At 47.1% G+C, this 27382-nt stretch overlaps 1 protein-coding gene across 1 annotated transcript in view; it reads right to left on the bottom strand.

Moving 5' to 3' along the window:
* The window catches only part of ARHGAP35 (Rho GTPase activating protein 35), a 136503-nt gene extending 115137 nt beyond the window's left edge, over positions 1 to 21366 (bottom strand). Inside the window, exon 1 of the mRNA XM_017500386.2 lies at positions 21236 to 21366. The gene's annotated coding sequence lies outside the window, so the exon portion shown is untranslated. The remainder of the gene's footprint in view (positions 1 to 21235) is intronic.
* Between the last annotated feature and the right edge of the window lie 6016 nt (positions 21367 to 27382).

Raw genomic sequence — 27382 nt, 5'->3', positions numbered from 1 at the left:
CACCATGTTGACCAGGATGGTCTCGATCTCTTGACCTCGTGATCCACCCACCTCGGCCTCCCAAAGTGCTGGGATTACAGGCGTGAGCCACCACATCCGGCCTTCTACTAAATATTTTTAAAACTAGCCAGGCATGGTGAGTGCACACCTGTAGTCCCAACTGAGGCAGGAGGATCACTTGAGCCCAGAAAGTTGAGGCTGCAGCAAGCCATGATCATGCCACTGCCCTCTAGTCCACAAACCTGTAATCCAAGTACTTTGGGAGGCCTAATCGAGGGAACTGCTTGAGCCTAGGAGTTCAAGACCAGCCTGGGCAACATGGCAAAACCCTGTCTCTACAAAAAATACAAAAATAGGCAGGCACGGTGGCACATGCCTGTAGTCCCAGCTACCAGGGAGGCTGAGATGGATCACTGGAGCCCAGGTGTTTGAGGCTGCAGTGAGCTGTGAGCATGCCACTGCACTCCAGCCTATCTCAAAAGGTGGGGCGGGGGTGGGTGGCGGGGGAGGACAACATCACTATTTTATAGATGAGAAAACTAAGGCCCTAAAAAGTTAAATAGCTGGCCTGTGGCAGTTTTCCTCAGTTTACGTTTAACATGAGAATTATAAGCATACACCTACATATGTCCCTATAAGGCAGCTAGTTTCCTTGGGAAGGGATATCTTTTATTCTGAAGTTAGATCCTTTCTGTTGTTGGCCAGGCTGGAGTGTAGCTGACACAATCATAGCTTACTGCAGCCTCCAACTCCTGGACTCCAGTGATACTTCTGCCTCAGCTTCCAAAAGTGTTAGGATTACATGTGTGAGCCACCATGCCCAGCCTAGATCTTACCCTTTATGAAATAATGGTGGAAATAATTTTTCTTTTTTAAATGCCCTCCTTGGCAAAACTAAAAACTAATAAAGTCGTATAGGCAAACTATTTCTTTTTTTTTTGAGATGGAGTCTCACTGTGTCACCCAGGCTGGAGTGCAGGTGGCACAATCTCTGCTCACTGCACCTCCCCCAGGTTCAAGTGATTCTCCTGCCTCAGCCTCCCGAGTAGGCAGGACTACAGGTACACACTACCACACCTGGCTCAATTTTTGTATTTTAGTAGAGATGGGGTTTTACCATGTTGCCCAGGTTGGTCTCAAACTCCTGAGCTCAGGCAATCTGCCCACCTTGGCCTCCCAAGTGCTAGGATTACAGGCGTGAGCCACCGCGCCTGGCCAGCATACTGTTTTATTGACATTCCTTTTACTGTGCTTCAGATACTGTGGTTTTTGTATTTTTTTTTATTGAAGGTGATTAGCAACCCTGGCTTGAACAAGTCTAACAGCACCATTTTTTCAACAGCATATGTGCTTACTTCATGTCTTGATGCCAAGTTTTGGTCATGCTTGCAATATTTCAAACTTTTCCATTATTATTCTGTTATGGTGATCTGTGACTACTGATGTTTGCTCTTAATATTGCAATTGATTTTGGGCACCATAAACTGCACCAATATAAGATGGCAAGTTTAAAAAATGTTGTATGTGTCCTAACTGCTCCTCATCTCTGTCCCTATTCTCTGAGACACAGCCGTGCTGAAGTTAGGCCAATTGGCTAGTGTGGTGGCTCACGCCTGTAATCCCAGCACTTTGGAAGGCCGAAGCAGGTAGATCTCCTGAGGTCAGGAGTCTGAAGTCACTCTGGCCAACATGGTGAAACCCCGTCTCTACTAAAAAAAAAAACAAAAAAACAAAAAAAAACCCCAAAAATTAGCCAGGCATGGTGGCTTGTGCCTGTAATCCCAGCTACTGGGGGAGTAAGGCAGGAGGTATGCTTGAACCTAGGAGCCAGAGGTTGCAGTGAGCCAAGATCATGCCACAGTATTTCAGCCTGGGTAAAAGTGAGACTCTGTCTCAAAACAAAACAAAACAAAACAAAAATTAGGCCAATTAATAATCCCACAACAGCCTCTAAATGCTCAAGTGAAAGGAGGAGTCACGTGTCCCTCGCTTTCAAAAAAAAGCTAGAAATGATTACGCCTAGTGAGGAAAGCATGTCAAAAGCTAAGAGGGGCTGAAAGCTTGGCCTCTTGTGCCAAACAGTCAAGTTGTCAACGAAAAGGAAAAGTTACCAAAAGAAATTAAAAGTGGCCGGGTGCCTGTAGTCCCAGCTACTCGGGATGCTGAAGCGGGAAGATCGCTTAAGTCCAGGAGTTCTGGGCTGTAGTGGGCTATGTCGATCAGGTGTCCACACTAAGTCTGGCATCAATATGGTGACCTCCTGGGAGCAGGGGACCAGGTTGCCTAAGGAGGGGTGAACTGGCAGAGGTTGGAAATGGAGCATGTCAAAACTCCCATGCTAATCAGTAGTGGGGTCGCGCCTGTGAATAGCAACTGCACTCCAGCCTGGGCAACATAGCGAGACCCCGTCTCTAAAAAAATAATAATAATAAAAGTGCTACTCTAGTGAACACGAGTGACGAGAAAGTGAAACAGCCTAGAGCCATAAAAAAGAATGAGTTCATGTCCTTCGCAGGAACATGGATGAAGCTGGAAGCCATCACTCTCAGCAAACTAACACAGGAACAGAAAACCAAACACAGCATGTTCTGACTTATAAATGGGAGTTGAACAATGAGAACACATGGACACAAGGAAGGGGAACATCACATACTGAGGCCTGTCGGTGGGTGAGGAGCAAGGGGAGGAAGAGCATTAGGACAAATACCAGATGCATTTGGGCTTAAAAGCGGTGGCTCACACCTATAATCCCAGCACTTTGGGAGGTGAAGCAGGTGGATCACGAGGTCAGGAGTTCAAGACAAGCCTGGCCAACATGGTGAAACCCCGTCTCTACTCGAAATACAAAAATTAGCTGGGTGTGGTAGTGTGTGCCTGTAATCCCAGCTACTTGGGAGGCTGAGGCAGGAGAATGGCTTCAACCCAGGAGACAGAGGTTGTGGAGAGCCGAGATCACACTACTGCAGCACTCCAGCCTAGGTGACAGAGTCCAGGTCTCCAAAAAAAAAAAAAAAAAAAAAAAAAAGAACATTCATTTGAGAGGACACGACACCAGGAGGATCCCACCAGGAGGATCCCTTGAGGCCAGGAGTTCAAGACCAACCTGGACAATGTAGTAAGACCATATCTCTTTTAAAAAACCAAAACAAAACAAATTAGCCCAGCATGGCAGCATATGCCTGTAGTCTCAGCTACTCGGTAGGCTGAGGCAGGAGGATCCCTTGAGCCCAGGAGTTCAAAGTTAGAGTAAGCTATGATCACACCTCTGCATTCCAGCCTGGGTGATAGAGCAGACCCTATCTCTTTTTTTTTTTTTTTTTTTGGGACGGAGTTTCGCTCTTGTTACCCAGGCTGGAGTGCAATGGCGCGATCTCGGCTCACCGCAACCTCCGCCTCCTGGGTTCAGGCAATTCTCCTGCCTCAGCCTCCTGAGTAGCTGGGATTACAGGCACGCGCCACCATGCCCAGCTCATTTTTTGTAGTTTTAGTAGAGACGGGGTTTCACCGTGTTGACCAGGATGGTCTCGATCTCTTGACCTCGTGATCCACCTGCCTCGGCCTCCCAAAGTGCTGGGATTACAGGCGTGAGCCACCGCGCCCGGCCCCAGACCCTATCTCTTAAAAAAACAAAATAAAAATAGAAGATTCATGATTCATGAGAGAGGTCACAATATCAACATTAACAGGAATTTGGAAGAAGTTGATTCTAACCCTCATGGACAGCTTTGAGAAGTTCAAGACTTCACTGGAGGAAGTCACCACCGACGTGGTAGAAAGTGAACTAGAATTAGAAATGGAATTTGAAGATGAGACAGAATTGCTGCAATCTTATAATAAAATGAACAGATGAGGAACGGCTTTTTTTTGAGACAGAGTTTTGCTCTTGTTGCCCAGGCTGGAGTACAATGGTGCTATCTCACCTCACTGCAACTTCCACCTACCAGGTTCAAGAGATTCTCCGGCCTCAGCCTCTCGAGTAGCTGGGATTACATGCATGCACCACCACACTCAGCTAATTTTTTATTTTTAGTAGAGATGGGGTTTCTCCATGTTGGCCAGGCTGCTCTCCAACTCCCGACCTCAGGTGATCTGCCCGCCTCAGCCTCCCAAGTGTTGGGATTACAGGCGTGTGTCACGTGCCTGGACAGGAATTGCTTCTCATTGGTGAGCTAAGAAAGTTAATTTTTTTTGAGACAGGGTCTCACCCCATCACCCCGCCTGGAGTGCAGTGGTGCGGTCTCAGCTCACTGCTACCTCTGCCTCCAGGGTTCAAGCAATTCTTGTGCCTCAACCTCCCAAGTATCTGGGATTACAGGCATGCACCACCATGCCTGGCTAACGTTTGTATTCTTAGTAGAGATGGGGTTTAGCCATGTTGGCCAGGTTGGCCTTGAACTCCTGACCTCAAGTGATTTGTCCACCTTGGTCTCCTAAAATGCTGGGGTCACAGGCGTTGGGCGCTGTGCCCAGCGGTTTTTTTTGAGACACAGTCTAGCTCTGCCACCCAGGCTGGAAGTGCAATGGTACAATCTCAGCTCATTGCAACCTCTATTTCCTGGGTTGCATTTGCCCGGCTAATTTTTGTGTTTTTAGTAGAAACGGTTTCTCTATGTTGGCCAGGCTGGTCTCAAACTCCTGACCTCAGGTGATCTGCCCACCTTGGCCTCCCAAAGTGCTGGGATTACAGGCGTGAGCCACTGTGCCCAGTCTGCCCAGCAATTCTTTAAGACAGAATCTACTCCTGGTGAGGATGCTGTAACACTACAGAAATGACAACAAAGGATTAAGAGTATTGCATAGCTTAGCTGATAAAGTAGCATCAGGGTTTGAGAGGCTTGATTCTAATTTTGAAAGAAGTCCTACTGTGGATAAAATGCTATCAAACAGCATTCCATGCTACAGAGAAATCTTTCATGAAAAAAAGAATCAATGAATGTGGCAAACTTCGTTGTTGTCTTAACAAATTGCCACAGCCAGCCCAACCTTCAGAAACCACCACCCTGATGAGTCAGAAACCATCAGCATCAAGGCAGGATCATCCACTAGCAAAAGGTTATGACTCACCAAAGGCTCAGATGATCACTAGCATTTTTTAAGCAATAACATATTTTTACAGGAGGCTGAGGCCAGAGAACCACCTGAGCCCAGGAGGCTGAGGCTTCAGTGAGCCATGACCACACCACTGCACTCCAGGCTGGGTGACATAATAAATAAGACCTCCTCTCAAGAAAAAAAAAAGGAAGTTGGGGGAACTGGGCACGGTGGCTCATGCCTATAAACCTAGCACTTTGGGAGGCTGAGGTGGGCGGATCACTTGGCTAGGAGTTTGAGACCACCCTGACCAACATAGCGAAACTCCATCTCTGTGAAAATAGAGTTTCCTTCTTGTTGCCCAGGCTGGAGTGCATGGCATGATATTGGCTCACTGCAACCTCTGCCTCCCGCGATTCTCCTGCCTCAGCCTCCTGAGCAACTGGGATTACAGGCATGTGCCATCAAGTCCGGCTAATTCTTGTTTGTTTTTGAGATGGAGTCCTGCTCTATTACCACTGGAGTGCGGTGGTGTGATCTCAGCTCACGGCAACCTCCACCTCTCAGGTTTAAGTGATTCTCCTGTCTCAGCCTCCTGAGTAGCTGGGACAACAGCCGTGTGCCACCACGCCCAGCTAATTTTTGTATTTTTACTAGAGACACTGTTTCACCATGTTGGCTAGGATGGTCTCGATCTCTTGCCTCGTGATCTGCCCGTCTCAGCCTCCTAAAGTGCTGGGATTACAGGTGTGAGCCACTGCACCCGGCCAAAACGTAGCTTTTATATGCACTGGGAAACCAAAAAATTTGTGTGACTGGCTTTATTGCCTTATCTGCTTTATGGCAGTAGTCTGGAACTAATCCCACACTATCTCTCAGTTATGTTTAGCTGGTCTATTAAAGCCAAATCTAGCCAGGTGCAGCTGCTCACACCTGTAATCCCAGTGCTTTGGGAGGCGGAAAAGGGAGGCTTGAGCCTACGAGTTCAAGGCCAGCCTGGCAACACAGCAAGTCTTGTCTCTACAAAAAATTTAAAAATTTTAAAAATTAGCTGAGCATGGTGGCACATGTACACCTGTGGTCCCAGCTAGCTACTCAGAAGCTGGGAGTTGACTGTTTGAGCCTGTGAGGTAAGGTTACAGTAAGGTATGATTGCGCCACCGCAATCCATGGACCATGGGTGAGACCCTGTCTCAAAAATAAAAAAAATTTTTTAAAGTCAGGTCCAGATAGCAGAACACTAATGATGACATATATACTAAGTATATTAACTAGCACAGTGACCCTGTGGGTAAAAACTACTATATTCTCCTTTTTAATAGACAACGTGCCTAAGGCACCAAGAGTTTAAAGGGCCTTGTCAGAGGGTGTAGAGCAGGTTAAGAGGTGGGACTGGGACCCAGGCCATGTATCATGATGAGAAAAAGAGTGCCTCAACAAATGTGGACAACTGCTATTTAGCCTATGACCTGCTAGTTAGCCTTATGACCTGGTGTTAACATTTACGTGTATGAGGCACTTTCTGATAAGACCTTCAAACTATGTGCTACCTAGGGGCAAATTACAAGTTCTACAAAGACCAAGAGACAACAAATCGATAGCATGTGCTGCTCCACTGATCCAAAATTTCATCATGCCGCCTGTGCAGCCCTCTAACATGCTCGCTTACCTGAACATTTTAATTACCTAATTGTTCTCTTTCGTTCTCCCAGCAATCTAAAAGGTTACCAACTTTAAAGCTATGGTAACTCTTGGCAGTTAGTTCTCAAGAAATAAAAATAAAGACTGTGGCAAGCAGAACAGGTATTTAAGCCCATTTTATAGACAAAATAACTCAAAATAAGAATAAATGACTCATCCTAAGTCACAAAGCTGGTAGGATGCAAATGAAAACTAACAACAGAAAAGTTTCTTTCCTCTACACAGCATGAGGAATCCCAAGAATCTAAAGACTGAAAGATGAGAGACTTCATCTTTTCTAGGGCTGTCTCATTCAGAAACTCATACTTTTATTCAACCAAGACTGAGCTCATATTGGCCTGTCAGGTCATGTTCTAGGTGATGTCACAGAACAAATGGAGGAACAAAAGACAAAAATCTCACAGAGCATCCAAAGCGCTTTATTTTGCAATTTCTTCCTGATGCCTGAACGTCAACCTCCTTGCAATGAAGGTCTGTTACCCTCTCCAACAACAGAAAGAATGATCAGTAAGCAAATATTTAATAGATGTATGTGTAGACATCTTGTTAAATAACAACAAAACCAAATGGGGTGAACTTGAAAATTACTGCATATTCAAGACAAAAGGGCGCGGTGGCTCACAACTGTATCCCAGCACTTTGAGAGGCCAAGGCAGGCGGATCATGAGGTCAGGAGTTCAAGACCAGCCTGACCAATATGGTGAAACACCATCTCTACTAAAAATACAAAAATTAGATGGGCATGGTGGCGGGCACCTGTAATCCCAGCTACTTGGGAGGCTGAGGCAGGAGAATCTCTTGAACCCGGGAGGTGGGGGTTGCAGTGAGCTGAAGATCATGCCACTGCACTCCAGCCTGGGCGACAGAGTGAGACTCCAACTCAAAACAAACAAACAACAAAAAAAGACAAAACATGAGCTTGGATTGCTTCTTTAAAAATTCTTCTCATAATAAGATGAAATCTGTCTCCCTAGTCAATGCATTCTTGCACTGAAATGCTTAGTCACACATAATTCTTTAAGATAAGATCAAGGAAAAATAATCAGGCCACTGGCCTTCTAAATTTTTTACTTTCTGCTAAAGAAACAGAGTGTTCCTGTGTTACCTGCAAGGGAAGAATTGCTTTTGTTTTATAAACAGCATATAAATCCTGAGGAGGAGGCATATTCTGTGCACTTTAAACCTTGTGGACACCCAGATGTCTCCCTCTATCCTCTGGAACTACAAAGATTTAGTTTGTTCCCTCTTTTGCTTACTAGACTTACTGCTAAATTATTTAAATATTTATATAAAACTAATTCAAGACAGGACTTCAAAATAGAAGTTTGGGAAAAAAATTTAATAGTTTAAATATTAAATAAATTTTAACCTTATTAAAATGTTTTTGGCCAGTAAGAGGGAACACATAACCAATTTCATAGCCATTCCTGACTTTGACCAATGGATCCTTTCACTTTTTCTTTTTTTTTTTTTTTTTTTTTGAGATGGAGTCTTGTTCTGTTGCCCAGGCTGGAGCATAGCGGTGCAATCTCAGCTCAATGCAATTTCTGCCTCCCAGGTTCAAGCAATTTTCCTGCTTTAGCCTCCCAAGTAGCTGGGATTACAGGCACCTGCCACCATGCCTGGTTATTTTTTGTGTGTGTTTTTAGTAGAGACAGGGTTTCATCATGTTCGCTAAGCTAGCTTTGAACTCCTCACCTTAAATGATCCGCCCACCTCAGCCCCACAACAGGCGTGAGCCACCGTGCCTGTCCCACTCCTTTCTCTTAAAACAAGCACACCTCAGATGCCAGTGGGGAACTTTGTTCACAGAGAACCGGGGGTTCAGCTCTATCTACTGACCATGCAGTAGACTTGAATTCTCTTCATCTCTGGACTGAGATCACACTGTGGGAAAGCATTCTGGAAAGTGTAAAGTTGGCCAGAGAAGGCAGTAGAGAGCAGAGACTCCAGGTCAGACTGCTTTGGATATCGACAAGCCAGGTGGCCTCAGTCAAGTCCCCTCTCTGGAACCTCAGTTCTGCATCTAGAAGGTGAGATACCACCTACCCCAGAGGGTTATTTTGAGGACAGTATGAGGTAACATTTTGTAGTCTTCTGGTATGTAACAAACAGATCACTGTTAGTACTAGGTAATATTATTAGTAATTAATTTGACTGTTCTCTAAGAAAGGGCGACTGCCTTACCTTCAAAGGTACTAGAGTGCAACAGATGTTACCATGACTAATTTCTTGCTTTTCGGCTCAATTTTTCCTTCATTTGTTTATACCACACTACAAAAAAAACCTTGTTTAATCTTTTCTTCCCCTGAATCAGAAATAGTAAGATCATTGTAGAAAGCTTGGGAAAATTCAAAAAAAGTTATAATCACCCATAATCCTACAACACAGTTAAGTAACAACACTTCAGCATATTTCTTCCACTTTTGCACATATATTTTAAAACAACTGAACTCATGCTGTTTATAGTTCTATATCCTACCTTTTCCCATATTTAATTTTATTTTGTGTGCACTTTCCCATGTCAAGCATTCTCAAAAACATACTTTTTTTTAATGACTCCATAACCTTTACATAAAGCAAACCATTTCCCTAAAGTAAAAACATTTAGATTGTTTCGCTTTTTGTTTTTAATTTATAAGCGTCCCTACAGTTAACATAGTTAACATCTCCTTTGTATATAATCTTGACTCACATCCCTATTTCTGGGTCCCTATAGATTCTTTTTTTTTTTTTTTTTTTTTTTTTTTTTTTTTTTTTTTTTTTTTTTTTTTTTTTTTTTTTTTTTGAGACAGAGTCTTGCTCTGTAACCCAGACTGGAATGTAGTGGCACGATCAGATCTCTCACTACAACCACCGCCTTCCGGGTTCAAGTGATTGTCCTGCCTCAGCCTCCCGAGTAACTGGGATTACAGGCACCAGCCACCACGCCCAGCTAATTTTTCTATTTTTGGTAGAGGCATAGTGTCATCATTTTGGCCAGGCTGATCTGGAACAACTGACCTCAGGTGATCCGCCCACCTAGGCCTCTCAAAGTGCTGGGATTACAGGCATGAGCCACAGCCCCCAGCCCCCATAGATTCTTATAAGTAGATCAAGTGTTCTGTGTGTCTTAAAACATTGCTGGGCAGGTATAATGGCTCACGCGAGTAATCTCAGCACTTTGGGAGGCCAAGGCAGGTGGATCACATGTGGTGAGTAGTTCGAGACCAGCCTGGCCAACATATTGAAACCACATCTCTACTAAAAATACAAAAATTAGCTGGGCATGGTGGCACGCATTAGTAATCCCAGCTACTCCGGAGGCTGAGGCAGAATTGCTTGAACCTGGGAGGCAGAGGTTGCAGTGAGCTGAGATCATGTCACTCCACTTCAGCCTGGGTGACCAAGCGAGACTAAAACAAGCAAACAAAACATTGCCAAACTACTTTCCAGAAAGTTCACACTACTTTACTGGCCTGATGGCAGTTTCAATATCAGTCCCATTTCACTCTCACCAGCAGTGACCACAATTTTTTTTTAATTTCCAGCAAACAGAGACCAAAATAATCTGGAATTACAACACAAGTAGAAAAGATCTGTTGTTAAAAGAATGCTATCACACTTGTGATAATTTATACAATGAAATCACTGTTATCCCATTCTTTCCAGGTGTGTGACCTTGCCTAGACAGGTAAAGTTAGAAATATCCTAGATGGGCCGGGCTTGGTGTCTCACATCTGTAATCCCAACATTTTGGGATGCCAAGGTGGGTGGATCAACTGAGGCCAGGAGTTTGAGACCAGCCTGATCCAACATAGTGAAACTCTGTCTCTACTAAAAATACAAAAATTAGCCGGGTGTGGTGGCGGGCGCCTGTAATCCCCCCTACTCAGGAGCCTGAGGTGGGAGAATGACTTGAACCCAGGAGGTGGAGGTTGCAGTGAGCCGAGATTGCACCACTGCATACCAGCCTGGGCGACAGAGTAAGACTCCATCTCAGAGAAAAAAAAAGAAATATGCCTGCATGTTCACATTTATATATTAAACATAAAGTAATAATTGAAGTGCCGTATACTGAGACTCTCAAATAATTTTCAGCATAGTAAGAACTACGTAGGAAAGGGAATTATGCCCCTTCACATGAAAAAGGGGCATAATTTTTTGAACAATGTGCAAAAAATTCAGAAATGTACATTAAGATTTATGTACTTTTCTACATGTAGATTATACCTTAATTTTTTTTTTTTTTTTTTTCTTGAGACGGAGTTTCGCTCTTGTTACCCAGGCTGGAGTGCAATGGTGCGATCTCGGCTCACCGCAACCTCCGCCTNCTGGAGTGCAATGGTGCGATCTCGGCTCACCGCAACCTCCGCCTCCTGGGTTCAGGCAATTCTCCTGCCTCAGCCTCCTGAGTAGCTGGGATTACAGGCACACGCCACCATGCCCAGCTGAATTTTTGTATTTTTAGTAGAGACGGGGTTTCTTCATGTTGACCAGGATGGTTTCGATCTCTTGACCTCGTGATCCACCCGCTTCGGCCTCCCAAACTGCTGGGATTACAGGCGTGAGCCACTGCGCCCGGCCACCTTAATTTTTTTTTGACATGGAGTTTCTTTCTTGTCGCCCAGTCTGGAATGCAATGGCGTGATCTCGGCTCACCATAACCGGTTCAAGTGATCTCCTGCCTCAGCCTCCCCAGTACCTGGGATTACAGGCATGCGCCACCACACCCAGCTAATTTTGTATTTTTAGTACAGACAGGATTTCTCCATGTTGGTCAGGCTGGTCTTGAACTCTCGACCTCAGCTGATCCTCCTGCCTCAGCCTCCCAAAGTGCTGGGATTACAGATGTGAGCCACTGCTCCCAGTCTATACCTTAATTTTCTTTTCTTTTCTTTTTTGAGACAGAGTCTTGCTCTGTCACCCAGGCTGGAGTGCAATGGCACGCTCTCGGCTCAACGCAACTTCCACCTCCTGGGTTCGAGCAATTCTCCTGCCTCAGCCTCCCAAGTAGCTGGGATTACTGTACAGGTGTCAGCCACCATGCCTGGCTAATTTTTCTATTTTTTTTTAAGTAGAGATAGGGTTTCAACATGTTGGTCAGGCTGGTCTCGAACCCCTGACCTCGTGATCCACCCGCCTCAGCCTCCCAAAGTGCTGGGATTACAGGATAAGCCACCATGCCCGGCTATACCTTGATTTTCTAAGAAAAAACTTAAAAGAGGATTTGTACGGAAGAAAATGTATACACCTTGTATATACATAAGACCAAATCACAACTGCTTTAGCTAATGCTGCTATTTTTTAAGCCTTTGTGGTTACTGAGTGACTACTACTAGGTACGTGCCAACAGCCAAGACCCACTTCATAGCAGTCAGGAGTCTTTTTCCCTTTTTCCTCGTTTATCAAAGATTTTATCTACATTCCTCAACTGACTGACCAATCAGAGGAAGAAATTTCTTCTGTGTTGGCAGCATTAAAAAAATTATACAGTGATTTCAGTCCATTAAAAAGGTTACATGAAAGCAGCATCCACCAGCCTCTAACCTACAAAGTTAACAGGCATTTTTGAAAAATAAGGACCTAGTGATACATTTTATCACCAATCATTTAGGTATGCTATTCCCAGTGAAATAATTCCCTTGAAGTGAAAGCTACTCTAGCAGAAGATACAGATTTCAAGAATCTAATAATCTTGTTATTGCAGTGCTGACTTTCATTTGTACACAATCAATTTGTTACTGAACAAAGAACTCTTTTTAATTGCCCATAGCAATTAATGGTAATCATTTTCCTTTGTCTGATTCCTAAGTAGTGCAGGCTGCAAAAGATAAAGTCACAGTTTTGACCTTTCTTTTACATGAAAATGGGGAATAAGTACAACGCAATCATATACATACACACACATAATGCAAATATATATATATATAGATGTACACACATATACACACACACGTATATATAATTTTTTTTTTTTTTGAGACAAGGTCTTACCCCATCGCCCAGGCAGGACTGCAGCGGCGCAATCCTGGCTCACTGGAGCCTTAACCTCTGGGGGTTAGTTGTTTAGATGATCTGTCTACCTTGGCCTCCCAAAGATTACAGACGTGAGCCACCATGCCTGGCCAAGTGTATATATATATACCTCAGGAGGCTATTAGCTGTAACTAACCAGCATACTTTTACACTAACTTTTTTTTTTAATGCAAAAAGTTACTAAAATAAAGTATCATGGCCAGCGTGGTGGTCACACCTGTAATCCCAACTTTGGGAGGCCAAGGTGGGTGGATCACGTGAGGTCAGGAGTTCGAGACCAGCCTGGCCAACGTGGTGAAACCCCATCTCTACTAAAAATACAAAAAACTAGCCAGGCGTGGTGGCAGTGCCTGTAATCCCATCTACTTGGGAGGCTGAGGCAAGGGAATCACTTAAGCCTGGGAGATAGAGGTTGCAGTGAGCTGAGATTGCACCACTGCACTCCAGCCTGAGTGACACAGCAAGAATACATCCCCCTGCAAAAAAAAAAGTATCATAGTGAGCTCCACATAAATAACTCAAGAGGAAAAATGTATTTCTATCTGTATGTTTCTTTTTAAAATTATTTTTAAATTGTAAATTGACAAATTGTAGTTGTATATATTCTATCTATATATATTTTAGTTGCCTAAAGAAAATCTCTCAATTTGTAGCTACCCAAATACTTTTCTACTTGCTGAAAAAAATGCGGATTGAAGGAGTCATTACATGACCAAACATCTCTGTCTTCTTCCTGTTAGACTAGTTTACTTACACCTAGTTTTATTACACCTGTGTTTGAATCCAGGTCAGAAATAAAATGCTTAACTTTTCCAAAATGCTGGCTAAAAGACAAGCCAGTACTTGTGGCGTAGATTCTTTTCAAAATACTGTGATATGGAACCTACTGTGTGCTCAAATCTCTGAGTATGAAAATCTTCAAGACTATTAATACAGGATTGTGTCCCAAGAAGCCAGACATTAATCAGAATAGTCTATTCAACATGTACTTCCCTTCACCCTATATAGTTAATTGTTTACAACTGACTAGAAATTCCTTAAGGTGATGAACTATGCTTATTCTTATACTAAGAGAGGCAATGTAGTCAATTAAACACAAACTTTGAAATCAATCAGATCTGGATTCATAACACTGCCTACTTATTAACTGTGTCATCATGATCATGAAGTATGCAGATTAAAGGCTGACCAGGGCCAGGCGTGGTGGCTTACGCCTGTAATTCTAGCACTTTGGGAGGCTGAGGCGGGTGGATCACCCGCCTCAGATCAGGAGTTCAAGGCCAGCCTGGCCAACATGGCGAAACCCTGTCTCTATAAAAATTAGATGGAGGCCCGGTGCGGTGGCTCAAGCCTGTAATCCCAGCACTTTGGGAGGCCAAGGCGGGTGGATCACGAGGTCAAAAGATCGAAACCATCCTGGTCAACATGGTGAAACCCCATCTCTACTAAAAATACAATACATTAGCTGGGCATGGTGGCGCGCGCCTGTAATCCCAGCTACTCAGGAGGCTGAGGTAGGAGAATTGCCTGAACCCAGGAGGCAGAGGTTGCGGTGAGCCGAGATCGCGCCATTGCACTCCAGCCTGGGTAACAAGAGTGAAACTCTGTCTCAAAAAAAAAAAAAAAAATTAGATGGGCATGGTGGGCATGTGCCTGTAATCCCAGCTACTCAGGAGGCTGAGGCACAAGAATTGCTAGAACCCAGGAGGTGGAGGTTGCAGTGAGATGAGATTGCACCACTGTACTGCAGCCTGGATGACAGAGCCAGACTCTGTCTTGGGGAAATAAATAAATAAATTAATTAATTAAAAAAAAAAAAGACTGACCAGGAAAGCATGCCCTCTAAGCATTTAAAGCCTGCAAATGGCCATTACAGTTGGTACAAATATGTTCAAAAAAAAAAAAAAAGACTTTGGCACCTGCTTATCTTCTATCAACATGGATGTAATGGGGGCCTACCAAGTACAAGGTATTTTGCTAGGTGTGGTGGGAAATCAAAGCTAATAATATGAGAGACTCCTCATCCTCAGGAGTTTACTATCTAGAGAGAGATGACAATCAAGTATTAGCCACAAAATAAGGCAGAATGGGAACCAACCAGTATAATCCCTTCGTTTTTCAAATGAAGGAGCTGTAGTCCAGAGAAATGAAAATGATCTGGCTAGTCACACAGCTAGTAAATGGCAGGGCTAGGGCTAGGACCCAGGTTTCTTCAATGTTCTTTATATCACAGGAAGCTGCCTCTCAACTGTTCAAATTCAATCACCAATTTACTACAGTGGCCAGGACAAGGACATCTTCCAAGTAAGAATGCAGAGATATTAGGAGAGCAAAAGAGGCAGGAAATACCTACAGATATAGAATACAACAGTCACAACTGCTGCAAAGTGCATAAAATGTTCATTTCAATAAAGGAAGATGAGAGAGATAGGCAAGTCTGGCTATTTTCAACTGAAATAAATCTTACTTTCCTGTATGATGCTTCATGGCTCAAAGTATCTGGTTCTCTGCTAACATACCAACTTCATAGGATTTCTCCACAGCAGGGAAGCAAATAAATGAAAATTGGATTGACAGATGCCAAAAGTTATCTTCAAGAATTCTTCAAAGATGAAGCCTGATAAAGTGTTGTATGAAAAGTTAAATAAACTTTTGAGAAGATGAACATGAATTATTTGTTTGCATTTCTTAATACCAGCAATACAAGTGCTATTCAGACCATTGCTATTTGAAAGCCTAGGTCAACAATGACTCAGCTTGAAAAATTCCATATTGTTTTTAAAAGAGGTATATGGTTTTAGCTATGCAGCCAGTATAATCTGGATAACCCCAACCCCCTAAATTATAAAGTAATTTCCATGTGAATGCTTGAAAAACAGGTAGTGTTTATTTTATATCTGAAAAAGTATACAACAAGGGTAATTCAGTTCATATTACTGCATCTCCCAGGGAAACAGCCCCCTACCCAGACTCTGGGTTACAGGACTTGATGACAGGCAGTCAGGGGTTGGCAGTTGAGGGAAGAATCAAACAGCAGCAGCAACAGGAGCTTAGTCCTAAGCCCCAGCTCTAACTTGGTAAGTGACCCAGAACGACAAGCATCTACAATCAGACCTGGACAGCACACCAGATTTCAGAGTAGGAAGATGAAGCCCAGAGAGGTAAAGCAATTTGTTCAAGGTTCAACTAATAAGAACAAGGGCTAGATCAGAAGGCAGGTCCCTGCCCTTATATAAGTCTAGCACTTTGCTGTGGCAAGAAGCCTGTCACAATGCCCTATACCAGCCTTCTATTTCTCTACCTGTAAATGAGGAGGCTGGACTAGGCACTGATTTTCACACTGAGTTCCAATGAACTAAGGCATCAAAGGAGGTACTTCTGCTAGTCACCTTCTCTTTTCACGCAAAGAATCTCAATTTAAGCTATTTCATATATCATGAAAAAGAAATTTTACCAAATGGACTACATGGATAGTGCTGCGATGAATAGCAAGAAATTTTTTTTTAAAAAGTGAAAAACAGGCCAGGCACAGGGGTTCACACCTGTAAGCTCAGCACTTTGGGAGGCCGAGGCGGGTGGATCACTTGAGATCAGGAGTTCAAGACCAGCCTGGCCAACATTGTGAAACCACATCTCTATTAAAAATACAAAAATTAGGTTGGAGTGGTGACACATGCCTGTAATCTCAGGTACTCTGGAGACTGAGGGAAGAGAATTGCTTGAACCTGGGAGGCGGAGGTTGCAGTGAGCCAAGATTGAGCCACTGTACTCCAACCTGGGCAACAAGAGAGAAACTCCATCTCAAAAAAACAAAAAAGCCACGATGACTGTGTAAATCAACGCACTGTTTAGACTGCCAAGAGGTGACTCACAATAGTCATAGCAGATCACAGGAAGACGCTGATGGGGGTCTAACACCTCTCAGGAGACCACAGTGGACCAAAGATTCGGGAAGCAGACCAGACTAGATCGGGAAGAATCACCATTCCCACCTTTTCAATCTCCAGCTATACTGACCTGATGCATCACCTCCTCACATGCAGACTCACCAAACATCTATTAAGCTATGGTGTACTGTCACCTGTGCAGCCCTCACCCCCTCCCAGGCTGTGTCCTTTGCCAAAAGTCGCCATCAGGGCCATGGATCTGCCCATGAATCTGCACATGGACAACTTCTTCCACCTTCTTCTCATCTGGATTAAGAAGAATGAATATTTTCTGATTTGTCACTGTCCTAAATGCGTCGACCTTCATCAGGTCAAGGAAAATGGGGGGCATGTAAAAGGGCGGGGGGTGGGGGGGAAGATATGGCCAAAAAAAGGTTGGTTGAAAACAAGATGATGGAAGTGAGAAACTTTGATCAGATCAGTTTCTAAAAGTCTTTACAAAGATTTTCTAGGCAGGGCAAGAGCCCTTGAATACATGTTACTATGGTGAAAGCAGTTGTCTACCGCCATCTCCTGCTCCAGCCCCCCACTCCAAATGGCACATTAACTGTGCCAGAAGGCCAATGGTACCACCTCACACTTCTGTAGCATCCAATCCATCATGAAAGCAAATGTCAACGCTGGGGCTGGGGCCTCTGCTAACCTCAGAGAAATCTGACAGTCTTTAAGAACATCAGTTGTCAGTTTAGGTAGAAAAATCGGCTCTTTATTCTGCCTCCTTTCTCCCCTATTATGTAAACTTAGGCTTTGGGCATGCAGGACCTTTTTATGCTGCCAATGATATTAAAACTCTGGGACACACATTTAAGCAGTACTGCATACACCGTTGTTTTTATTCTTAATTATCTGTCACTTCCACATTAAGAATAAAAAAACAGCTATTGATATCAACATGGGTAACACAAACTCTAAGATAAATTCAGAGAATTAATCATGACACACAAGGCTAGAGATTCACCAACGAAAATGAACCAAAAATCTTTAAGTCAATAATGGTGAAAGCCCATGCTATACACAGATCATTAAAATTACCAGATTCTGTCAGAAACATTGAAAAAAGTTCAAGGAGCCACAGAGATCTACTATCAGCCCTCTTCACTGTCTCATATACAAATGCCCTAGCATTTGATGAGTGAATGGTCCAACTCTGTATATGACAGTGAATGCTTTTTATTTCAAATGTGTCTACACAGAATTATTTCTAAATAAGTGCTAAAATAAACAAAGTTTGATCATAGCTCAGTTAAGAAAGTCCTTCCAGTAAATGCTCCTTCACAGCTGGATGGGTACTTTAATATACAATTGCCCTAGGCCACAGCAGGGGGAAAAATCAGGCTTTTGATTTACTTAAGAAATAAAATAAATAAACCTAGAACATACAAAAGATCCCCTCTCCCAAGTTAAGGAAGAAAATGGTTAGATGGATTTTCTGTAAAAACCACCTCTACCCCTGAATGAACTTCCTACATGAGCTGGGCTTTTTTGAGTGACCTGAATGAACTTCCTAAACCCCAGCCCAATCATATAGTCACTAAGGAAAACAGCTCAGGAATAGTAGCTAAGACAAATTTCTCAGATAATAAGACTAAAAATCCAATCACATCCGCCAGTTCCTGGCACCCTTTTCTAATTCTACCAAATCAGGTCACTCAAAAAGCTGAAGGAATGTCAGGGCCCACCCACACACCCCTTGTACACCAATGAGCCCCAGAATCTAGCACGGATCTGCCCAGAGGCACTCAGCTCCTGTGGCAGGGAGTGCCTGCAATACCAGAGGGCAGAAATCTGAGTGACACTTGGCACTCTCTCTTTCAACAAACAACCGCAAAGTGCTTTCCAAACCCAAGCCCTCACCATTTTGAAGACCAGGAAACTGGAGCCTTCCCAGGGGCAGAGGTGGAAAAGAAATAAGCCCACCTTCCCATCCCCTCCCCCAAGGCCACACTGCAAACCAGAGGCCATTAGGGAAGGCAAGCGGCTTCCCCCTAGGTCCAAGTGTGGCCTTAGCCCCTGGTGGGATCTGGAGAATTTGAAAACTGGAATACTGGCATTTCCCCAGCAGAGGAAAAACAAAATGACTTGTTAGCTGGGAAGAAAAAATAAAAAAGTACACTCCTAGGGGTGCTGGCTTAGAGGTGGAAGGGGAGAGAGGGTACTCGATGCAATGGCTCAGAGAAGGAAAGAGGGAAAGTGAGAAAGAGAAGAAAGATCTATGAGCAGCTGCATTCCCCTTTTCCAAAGGACACAAAGCTGCAAAGCCCAGAGAATGGAACGGGGAGAGCAAACAGAGCAGAGGAAAGAAAATGGGGCAATGGAAAGAGAGCTACCTCCCTCCACACTACTAACCTTGGTAGAAGTGGGAGAAATGGGGGAGACACTCCCAGACTCCAGAGAGCAGTAGCAATCAACCAACCCCCACCTATTTACCCAGATCTCCCAGGATCCCTGGGGATAGAACCCTCAGGGTTAGGGTGCAGAGAGAGAATCTGCAGTCTCAGAGCCTGGAGAACCTAAGGCTCAATGTAGCCCCTTGGCCTCTGCAGCAGAGGGATGGAGAACAGAGAAAGACAAGCCTGAAAGGGGAAGTGCTCAATGGGAACGGGTGGGCCTCGGGTGGTGAGCTGCCAGAAGCAGGTCTGATAGGAACAACACGGAAGAAGAGCCTGGCAGGATACACGGGGAAAGAAAAAAAAAGGTGAGGAAGGTAACAAGTCAAGGAGGAACAGAATTGGAAAAGGGACATCAAAGGGGAGTGAGAATCTATCACAGCGCTGAGGCAGCTCCAAAAGGGCGGTGTGGCGGGTGGGGGGAATACATAGGAAACGATGATTAAGAAGACATCTTAATGTCAGAATTAGAGTAAGAACTCCAAGAAGAGGCAGGGCAGTGGAGGGTGGGCAAATAAAGCAGACAGTGAAGGGTGAGGGCTGAATCAAAATGGTGAGGGGAAGAGAATGCCATGTGGAAAACTCAGACTCGGGAGGGAACAGAGGGGGGACACGGTGACAAGAAACCCAGTGTTAAAAGACCGCTCTGACATCGAACGGCAATACAGAAGTGAAAAAAGGATCTAAAAATGTGCGGGCAAGTGGACAGCTCCGAAGGGGCAGAGCTGGGGAGGCAAACACTAAATAAAGAGGATGGAGCAGAATTTTTAATAAAATAAGAGGAAAAAGTGCAGGTGCAAAAAGGGTGACGGGGTGGGTAGGCAGGTCTGTGAGACGCAGAACGGGAAGGGGATGGGGGACCAGCCCGAGAGTTAACAGGGGTACAGTGAGATTAAAGGGCACGTCTAAGGGACAAAACGGGGAGGAGAGGACTTGGAGCAAAGAGGGGACAGGAAGCAGTTTTTAGGCAGAGAACTGAAGGAGAGACAGGCCAAAGAAAGGAGAAGCAAATGAATGCAGTAGCTCAGAGGAGTGCCAAAAAGGAGGTGGGGAGGAGATGAAACCTCCAAGAGAACACTGGGGCTGAAACTGAAGGCAGACTGAGTTAGGGAGAGATCAGTTAAGTGAATGGCAAAAATGGGAGACCTGCAGAGTCAGAGAAGGGGGAGGAGGCTGCTCCCCGGGAAGGCAAAGTCAGAAAACAAGCAGGTGAGGGGAACGCAGCAAGATCTGAGGTCCGGCAAGGGGCAGAGCTGAGAGGCAGAAAGGTCTGGAAGAGAGGAAAGGGTCTGAATGGCAAACGGGAGCAAGAGCTGAGAAGTGAAGGCGGCAAGCACGGTGCAGCCAAGTCCGAGGGGATCCAGGGAATGAACTGGGGCACGGAAGGGTCAGAAAGGCAGCCGAGGGGCATTCCGGGGTGCAGCAGGCTGAGAGGACAGAGACAGAAATGCAAGCAGCAGAGCCCAAGAGGGAACGGGATTAAGTCCAAGGGGAAGACCTGGGGCAGCAGTGCTTAGCCGAACAGTGGTCTCCGATGGATCTCCACGGGGTTAGAACCGCAGGTCCTAAAGGGACAGCTCCCAAGGTACAACAGATTCTGAGACAGTAATAATAGCACAGCAGGTAGGTCAAAGAAGGGGCCGAGGACAGATGTGAAGGGTGTTGAGAACAGAATCGAGAAGAGGCAGAAGGGTCAAGGATCTCGAAAGTGGGAGCCACAAATAAGGGATACAGAATGGTCAGTGATGAGAAGGTGGGTGCCAGTGCAGAGCCCGGGAACAGCGAAGGGCATCACGGAGGGGCGGAAAAGGGAAGGGGGACGCAAAATTGGGAGCCGGTTGGCTGAAGTCGGGGAGGTTGCGAGGCAGACACCGAGATCCCAACGGGTCGGGGGTGGGGGCGGCGGCAGGGACAGCAAGGCTGGGCGGGCAGAGGCAAGTCCAAAGGGCAGGCGGGCCCCACGGGCCGGGCCGACGCGCGAAGCGTCCGGGACCGCGGGGCCCGGGGGACTGGGGGGCCGCTCCTCCCCTCCCCCTCCAGCTCCTCCATTGTTCGCGGGCTCCGGGCCCCGCCGTCCCCGCCTCCCCCTGGACCCCGCAGCGGGGCGGCGCCCGGCCTCGCCGCCCCGGGCCCGCGAGCTCCCGCACTCACCAGCTGGGCGCCCTCAGCGCGGCCCCGGCCTCAAGGATCCCGGCAACGGCGACGGGGGCCCCGGCGCCATGTTCCCCTGCTCCTAGTCCAGCAGCGGCCGAGGCGGCGGCGGCGGCTCCGGCGGCGGGGGGCCGGGCGGACCCTCCCTCGCGGGCTCCCTCCTCCGCCTCCTCCACCTCCTCCTCCCGCCGCGCCGCGGCTCTCCCTCGGGGCGGGGGGCGGGGAGGGGAAGGGGGGAGGGGCGGGAACCAGGGGGAGGGCGGACCAGCCTCGCTCCCTCCCTCCCTCCCTCGCAATGGCGGCGGCGGCGCCTCCTTCCTGCGACGGCCGCTCCCGCGCGCGCGCCCCCTCCTTACTGCGCGTGCGCGGCCCGGGGACCGTTGCAGGGGGATAACGGCCCCTGAGCGCGCGCCGCGAAGGGACAACCAGTGCGAGGCAATGGGGAGAGATCAGAGCGCGTGCGCACCCGAGGGACTCACTGGCACCGCCGCTGCCTGGGGCTAGGAACGGCTGCGGACAGTACAGTGCGCGTGCGCCCCCCAAAAATGCCGCTACTGCGGCGGCTGCCGTAGCCAGACGGAGCACGAGGCAACCTGCAAACGAGCAGAGGGAGCAGGATAAGCGAGCGCGCGTACGCGGGGGGCTGCCAGCCGGCGCGGCTGCTGTCGCGGGGCGGAGGCAGTGGCTCGCAAGAGCAGCGCGCGTCCCTGCGCGCGCGCCTCAAGGAGCCGATCTGCCGCCTCACGCTGGCTCCTGGAGAAAGCCAAAGGAGAAAGGCATGGCCCGGTTTTGGGGGTGGGGGGCGAAGGGCGCGATCCCGCTCGCGCGGGACCTGACCAACCAATGGGAAGCAAGTGGAGGTGGGTTTGCCGCGCCAGCCGCAGCCCCCGGGATAACGGAGGAGGCCAGAAGGAGCGACGTAACGTGGGGCGGTGAGGCGGGGCTGAGAAGGAGGGAGCGCACCCAGCGAGGGAGCTGATTGGATACTACGAGGAGGCGTGGCCCGCCTCACCCCCCAATCGGAGGCCCGCAATTCGTCGTCCCGGAAGAAGAGGCGGGGCTAGAGAGCGCGTGCTCTTTCTCCTGGCAGTGAAAAAAATCTACAGGCAACGCGCGCGTCCATACAACTTGTTTTTGGTTCTGTGATCGTCTGATACCCAGGAGAGGGAAGACGGCCTGGTCCTGTGTGCAGCTCAAGCCTGTCACTTCGCATTGTGCAAATGATTGCAAATCAAATGTCAGTTCGGTCGCCTGAAGGGGAAATAGTAGTGATGGGAGAGGGCACCGCTGTCACCTTTGACTGCTCTGAACTGAAGAGGTGTTCCTCTGGGACTCCTCCGGAAGTACGGATCGTGGAAGATGAGCTTCCCGGGCGTCAAGCCAATATTTGTGGAATGCATGAAAAAAGGATGTTTCCTATTACATTTTGCAATTCTGCCATCAGTCTCTTCATCTTTAAAATGGGATAATAGGCCGGGCGCGGTGGCTCACGCCTGTAATCCCAGCACTTTGGGAGGCCGAGGCGGGTGGATCACGAGGTCAGGAGTTCGAGACCAGCCTGATCAACATGGTGAAACCCCGTCTTTACTAAAAATACAAAAATTAGCCGGGCGTGGTGGCGCAGGCCTGCAATCCCAGCTACTGAGGAGGCTGAGGCAGGAGAATCGCTTGAATCCAGGAGACAAAGGTTGCAGTGAGCCGAAATCGCGCCACTACACTCCAGCCTGGGTGACAGAGGGAGACTCTGTCTCAAAATAATAATAATCGTACCTCCCTCGTAGGGGTGCTGTGAAAATTAAATAGATTATGTTCTGTAAAGCACAGGAAATCATGGATTGTATGTAGTAAGCACTCTATAAGCGTTGATAAAATTACATGGGCTTGTTTATCCCGTTAATAAAGCTTTTTATATTAAAGGTTGTTTCCATTTACCTTTTTTTAAATGTAGCACTTTTCGGGTCAGGTGCATTGGCTCAAGCCTGTAATCCCAGCACTTTGGGAGGCCCAGGCTTGCGGATCACTTGAGGTCAGGAGTTTGAGACCATCCTGGCCAACATGGTGCAACCCGGTCCCTACTAAAAATACGAAAATTAGCTGAGCATGGCAGCTGGCTCCTGTAATCCCAGCTACTCGGAAGGCTGAAGCAGGAAATCACTTGAACCTGGGAAGCGGAGGTTGCAGTGAGCCAGGATCGCACCACTGGACTCCAGCCTGGACGACAGAGGGAGACTCCATCTCAAACACACACACACACACACACACACACACACACACACACACACACTTTTAATGCATTCAACTGATTTTTAGATGTTAGCGACTTAAAAACAACTTTTCTTTAAGCAGTGGGGGCTTTCAAATAGAGTGCATGAGCTGTCATTGCAAACCCTGGTGTGTAACGGATTTTTAAGATTACTTGAGGAAACACGGGAAAGATGGCGGGGGCGGAGGGGCAGTGAAATCCTGATACCCCTACTTCAAATTAATGTCTTTATAACAGCTATGCAGTGTTCCAGGTCCTTTCAATCTTAAATTTGTGAACTGGCAGCACCTGGAGAACAAGGACGATTGGGCTCATTCTGGATCCCCCAAACTGCTTGGGTGCCCATCAGCTCAGATTTACCCTTCAACTCTCAGCTTGAAGTCACCTTCTCAGGGTAGTCTCCCAGATTTGGACTGATCCCTCATTCTTTAATAATAAAAATGAGGTCGGGTGCAGTGGCTCACGGCTGTAATCCCAGCACTTTGGAAGGCTGAGGTAGGCAGATCACGAGGTCAGGAGATCGAGACCATCCTGGCTAACATGGTGAAACCCTATCTCTACTAAAAATACAAACAATTAGCCGGGTGTGGTGGCATGTGCCTGCAGTCCCAGCTACTCGGGAGGCTGAGGCAGGAGAATCGCTTGAACCCAGGAGGTTGCAGTTAGCCAAGATCACACCACTGCAGTTAGGCGAGATCACACCACTGCACTCCAGCCTAGGACAGAGTAAGACTCCGTCTCAAAATAATAATAATAAGTACTTTGTGCCAAGCAACAGTCTTTTTTTATTTTTATTTCTTATTTTCAGATTACGGCTGGGACTACAGACATGCACCACCCCACCCTGCTAATTTTTTTTTTTTTTTTTTTTTTGAGACGGAGTCTTGTTCGGACCCAGGCTGGAGGGTAGTGGTCCAATCTCTGCTCACTGCTGCTTCTGCCTCCCAGGTTCAAGTGATTCTCCTGACAGCCTCCTGAGTAGCCTGGACTACAGGCACCACACTCAGCTAATTTTTGAATTTTTAGTAGAGATGGGGTTTCACTATGTTGGCCACGCTGGTCTCAAGCTTCTGGCCTCAAGCGATTCACCTGCCTCGGCCTCTCAAAGTGATAAGATTACAGGCGTGAGTCACAGAGCCTGGCCACAACATTCTTTTTACTTGTTTTCTGTGGGTTTTTTTTTTTTAAACAAGGTCTTGCTCTGTTGCCCAGGCTGGAGTGCAGTTGTACGGTCATGGCTCACTGCAGCCTCAACCTCCTGAGCTCAAGCAATCCTCCTGAGCATCTGGAACTACATGCCCTTGCCATGACACTTGGCCAATTTTTTTTTTTCTTTTGGGAGAGTCTTGCTATATTGCTCAGGGTGGTCTCAAACTCCTGGCCTCAAGCAGCTTCTTGCCCAGCCTCCCAAAGCACTGAGTTTACAGGCATGAGCCACCATGACTGGACATGCTAGGCAAAAGTCTAAAAGCACTTTAGACTTATTAACTCACTGGAATCCACATAACCTTATGAGTAAGTTACAAGGTACAGAGAGGTTACACAGCTGGTAAGTGGCGGGTTTGAGATTTAAACCCAGACAATTGGGTCACATTACTACACACCTGTTCTTCATAGCACTTCATCAAGGTTTGAAGTTCTGTGTTGGATCCCAGGATTTTGAGACACTGAGAAGGAAAGATCACTTGAGCCCAGGAGTTCAAGGCTTCATTGAGCCGTGATTGTGCCACTGCACTCCATCCTGGGTCACAGAGCCAGGCCCTGTCTCTAAAAAGATTAAATGTGGCCAGGCACAGTGGCTCACGCCTGTAATCCCAGCTCATTGGGAGGCCGAGGCCGGTGGATCATCTGAGGTCTGTAGTTGGAGACCAGCTTGGCCAACCTGGTGAAACCCTGTCTCTACTAAAAATACAAAAAAAAATAGCCGAGAATGGTGGTGGGCACCTGTAATCCCAGCTACTCTGGAGGCTGAGGCAGAAGAATTGCTTGAACCAGGGAGGTGGAGGTTGTAGTGAGCCAAGATGGTGCCATTGCACTCCAGCCTGGGCGACAAGAGCGAAACTCCAACTCAAAAAAAAAAAAAAAAAAGATTAAATGTTCTGTGTTGTTATCAACATTTTATGTGTGAACCCTCTGAAGGCAGGGGATTCTGGCTAGTTCCAAATTCTGGCAAATGGTCCACAATTAATACTTGTTAATAAATAAAAATGAATGAGTCGCCCAGGCGCTGTAGCTCAGGCCTGTAATCCCAGCACTTTGGAAGGCTGAGGCGGGCGGATCACTTGAGGCCAAGAATTCAAAACCAGCCTGGCCAACATGATGAAACCACATCTCTACTAAAAATACAAAAATCAGCGAGGCGTCGTGGTGTTGGCCTGTAATACCATCTACTTGGCAGGCTGAAGCACGAGAATCGCTTGAACCCGGGAGGCAGAGGTTGCAGTGAGCCGAGATCTGGCCACTGCACTGCAGCCTGGGTGACAGAAAGAGACTCTATCTCAAAAAAAAAGAATGGATCCAATGCTAAACAAGGGGATGGTAGGCACTGCGGACATGGTAGCCAGAGACAAAGTCCTGTCCACTAACTTCTAGCCTTCTCTGAGATGTTCGCTCAGATATCCCCTCTTCCAGGAGGCCTTCTTTGACGCGGCAGGCTGGGTCAGCTGCTCCCTCCAGACTCCCACAATCCCTTTAGGTCTCCCGTCCAAGCCCTGGCCACCATGGGTGGTCCATATCTGGTGACAGGTCTTTCCCATCGGACTGCGAGGCCCCTGAAGGGCAGGGCCAGGGCTGTCTCAGTCATCGTTGATGTCTCTAGCACGGATCCAGGCACAGGTCTGGGACTCAGGCATTGTTTTGTTGCATGAGCGGAACCATCAAGGGGTGCATTCCCAGCTTTGCAATTTTTTCCAGTGCGCAAGAGGGCGGATAGTAGCTGAGCAAGCCAACCACAGGAAGCGGGCTTCCCTGGGGGCAGCCGCCTCCGCGCACCGGGCTAGCCTCCACTGCAGGATAAATAAACGACCGAGTAAACAATTAACCGACACAGAGAAGTGCCGCCTGCCGGCTTGGGCCGCGGTCAAGATTTCCCAAGCATCGCCCCAGGGGCCCGAATGGCTGGAGGTCACATCTACGCGAGAGCCGGGGTTGGTTAATACGAGGCGGGCGAGGGATTCTGGACCTGTATTGGAAACCTGCACAGGCAGAAAAATTCACAAAAGGACTTTGCAAAGAGGGTGGGACGCTGGGGTATACACTCTCTTCATTCCTGAGAATCTGAAAGAATCAGAGAGGGTGGGACCAGGTCTGCGTGTGACCGAGGAGTCAGTGAGCCCAGAGCGCCGCCTGCAAACCGAACAGGGAAGCTGCAGCTGGAGGATGCCGCGGGGCTAGCAGAGCAGTGGACTCTTCAGCCATTGGCCCAAGGGCAGCCAATCACGAGGCAGGAACGGGAGGCGGGGATGCTCGGATTCCCCGCAGAATCCCAGTGCCTTGGCCCCTTCCTTAGTAGACAGACACTAAATAATATCTACTGAATGAATGCACAATAAACCTCTATATTAAAAAAAAATATTATGAGCCAGGGTCCCACTCTGTAGCCCAAGCTGGAGTGTAGTGGTGCAATCACAGTTTACTGCAAGCACTCCTCCCTGGCTCAAGGGATCCTCTCACCTCAGCCTCCACAGTGTCTGGGACTACAGGCATCCGCCACTGCACCCAGCTAATTTTTGTGTTTTTTGTAGAGACAGGGCCTCGCCATGTTGCCCCGGCTGGTCTCAAACTCCTGGAATGAAGTGATCCGTCCAAATTGGTCTCCCAAAGTGGTGGGATTACAGATGTGAGTCACCGCGCCTGGCCAACCTCCTTTTTTTTTTTTTTTTTTT

This window comes from Cebus imitator, unplaced genomic scaffold (genome assembly GCF_001604975.1).
Source record: "Cebus imitator isolate Cc_AM_T3 unplaced genomic scaffold, Cebus_imitator-1.0 Scaffold266, whole genome shotgun sequence".
Lineage (NCBI taxonomy): Eukaryota > Metazoa > Chordata > Mammalia > Primates > Cebidae > Cebus > Cebus imitator.
The sequence above is the reverse complement of the archived record's forward strand: the minus strand, read 5'-3'. Positions and strand labels throughout refer to the sequence as shown.